Source organism: Sapajus apella, unplaced genomic scaffold (assembly GCF_009761245.1).
Source record: "Sapajus apella isolate SASKATOON/1434 unplaced genomic scaffold, GSC_monkey_1.0 scaffold65, whole genome shotgun sequence".
Classification (NCBI taxonomy): Eukaryota; Metazoa; Chordata; class Mammalia; order Primates; family Cebidae; genus Sapajus; species Sapajus apella.
Window position 1 is genome coordinate 9,230,619 of NW_022437005.1, and position 3,160 is coordinate 9,233,778.

Genomic DNA, 3,160 nt, shown 5'->3' on the forward strand with positions numbered 1-3,160 from the left:
TCTGTGACAAGTGGTCTGAGTCATGAGATCTGGTTTGCACAATTAAATGAAGGAAACAGCCAAAGGCCTCTGCTATGCAGCTCCTCCAATATGGGCTTCCTGGACAGCACTGCAGCCCTGGGGAGACAGACACTCACAGGACAATTCTCTCAGCTGGAAACTGGAAGGGCCTGTGTGTGTAGCCTCAGGCAAGTGACCTCAGAAAGTAGGAGTGAGGTCCTGGGGAAGTTGAGGCTGACAAGAAGGAAAAGTCAACTTTGGGAAGCGTTATTAGGCTGGTCATGGCCACAAGCAAGCAGCAGGGACTCCAGCTGGCCAGCATCCCATGAGAAGCCAAGTGGAATGCCGGCCAGAAGCATCCCCAGGGGAGCACAAGTGGGGGAAGCACGTACCCTGCCCTCAGGGCTTGGGACTTGCCCTGAGCAGTGACTTTGTGTCACTGTGGCCTGCACACACACGTGGTGCCTCCCAAGAGCCGAAATCAAAATTCTGTGTCAATGCCAAGTGCTTCTCAGCCAAGGGTATCATTCCCCATGGCCACAGCAGGGATGGCAGGTGAGACAAGAGGAACCTAAACCTGGGGGCCCCCAAATTCATCACCCAACAAATCTTTTCTTTCTTCTTAAAAACACACATACTCATCATTCTGGAAGATGCCCTGACATTCCAAGTTTGGCCTGCACACTCTGTTCTCCCACTGGCCCTCCCATCCCTACCACGGTCCATCCTCTTTGCTGCTTCCTGTCCAACAGAAGGGAGCAGGAACCTGCCTGCCAGTTGTGTCTCCTGAAGCAGCTCCGGCCAGGCTCCTCTCCCCTCTACCTATAAGGCCCGATGTTCAGATGTCAAAGATCTGACTTTTTATAGTTGCAAAGAGCCATGCAGAATCACTGTTTTGGGGATTGCTGTCCTTGCAGCTGTAACGTTGATGCCTTTCCATTCATTTCCTCTAACTTCCAAGGGCTGGAGTAGCAATGCCCTTTCCCTCTTTTGCATGTGTGCCGGATGGGAGTTTCAGATGATGTTTACCTGCTAGAGGTGGAGTGGAGGCTTCCCAAAGCAACAGGATGTGCCCACTTAAAGACCACATGGTGACAGGGACTGAGAGAACAGAGTGTCTTTCCTAAGAGGCAGTGTCTCTCAGGGACTGAGCCAATCAGAGCGCCCGCAAAGCCTGCGTGCCCTAAGGACCATGATTTAACCTCCTTGGGTTCCATTCGATTGTGATTGAGACCCTTTTCCTAATTGTGCCTGTGGTGCCTGGTTCACAATCAGTGCTCAGTTCGTGGTGAACTCGCCTTCATCCCCCAAATGTGAAAGTCTCCAGCTTCCCATTTCCCTTCCACCTCACTCTAAGTCCTTAAATTGGGTGAGCATTAATATTGCTGCCAGGAGCATTTTCAGAGCACTTTACATGTAAAGCGCTTTTTCCTTCTCAAATAGTTCTCGGCCCTTTCTTCAGAATAGATATTAAAAACATCTCATTGGACACATTCCTTTCTGCAGAGGATACATCATGAATGTGGTTGGAGAAGGCAGGGTCATAATTCAGAGAATTCACGGTTGATTTTCCTTACCTTCCAGCTCTTTTGCTGTCAAGTCCGGAGCCCCAGGAAGTGCTGCCAAACTACCCCTTGCTTTTCCCTCCAAGAGCAGGGCAGAATAAATTGCTATCTTGTTTGGTTTTGTTTCCCATATTCAAGGCCTCCCAGGCCCTGGAACCGAGGCTGCTGGCATTTTAATTAATGTTAATCACTGGGCTGACCCCACCCTGCTGAGTCTGAGTAAGGGAAATAAACGGGCAAACTCCGACTGAACAAAGCAATGTGTGGAATGGTACCCTCTGGAAAAGCTGACCTCTCTGACTGCTGGCCGGCTCTCTAACCAGGCCCACACTCCTTCCCCAGATCCCCCAATTTTGAATTTTTTAGTTCAAATAGAAATCATTTGCAGGGGTAATGAGGGGCAGGGGACAGCGGGTAGATTTTTTCCTTTAATACAAAAATGATTCTGGGGTCTCAGAATCGGAATCTCCACTTTCTCATTACTAGGAGCATTTTTACTCTGAGATCAAGACAACCAGAATGTGTCCAACCATGACTTTACAACAACAGAAAAGATACAAAGCAAATGCCTTCAAATACCTGGAATCTGGCCTTGAAATCAACCTGGCATTTAAATCGACATGTATCCCAGTTGGGTCAAAACATAGTCAAGGTTTCCCCCAGAGATACTGTGTTTTTTCTTTTCAAGTAAGTTTTTATTTTCCCCCCAACCTTTACGGCTTAAGTATTTTATCCAGTTTAAACGAAGGGGATTTAAATTGCTATTTTAGTGGAAGAGGCTTGATTAAAACCTGTGTCCTCATCAAATTATTGGACAGTGGGCTCTGTTTACATTAGTGTCAACCTTAATTTAAATTCCGCATAACTATATTTGCTTCGCTAAATGCATTCACCAGGAACACACCACAAATTACTTTGCATTATGAGCAGAGTCTCTTTGTCTATTGCAAAGTGTTTTGAAATTAGCACCATAAGTAACTAGCTGTAAGTGTCACTCCATCTCCTTAATGCCTCATTAATCAAAGTCCATGGCAGCTGGTGTGATGTCCAAGCCCCTCACATATAAGATCAGTATCATTTGCTCCTTGCATTTGAGCACGGTCTTTAAACTTGATTTGTTATCTGTGCATTTGCCCCTGTGGCAGCTCCTCCTTCAGTGGCCTCCCAACACGTGGGGTTTTGCGTGGATACCAGTTGCATGTGTACTCTTTTTAGGAATTGGAAATAAAAACCCATTTCCCCATGTTGTGGAAATGCATAGCCTCAAAGGCAAGAAATTCTTTTAATGGAAGAAGAGTTCCACCTATTTCCCTGAGTTATGCACAGTGGTTCCCCATGATTTGCAGATTTGTGCAAAATTCCACAATGGAAAAATTTCCCTGGACAAGTTCTTCTCTACATGGAGAATTAGATAAAAGACTTACATTTACCCAGGCAGACTACAATTTCCATCTTGGCCTCAGTTCCACCCCCAAAAAAATATACATTTAGTCTAAGCACCCAATTAGGAAAAAAATATATTAGTTCCCTTACTATGTGATATGAATTATTCTGTATTAAATACGAAATTTTAGAATTTATGCTTGCAAAAGAAA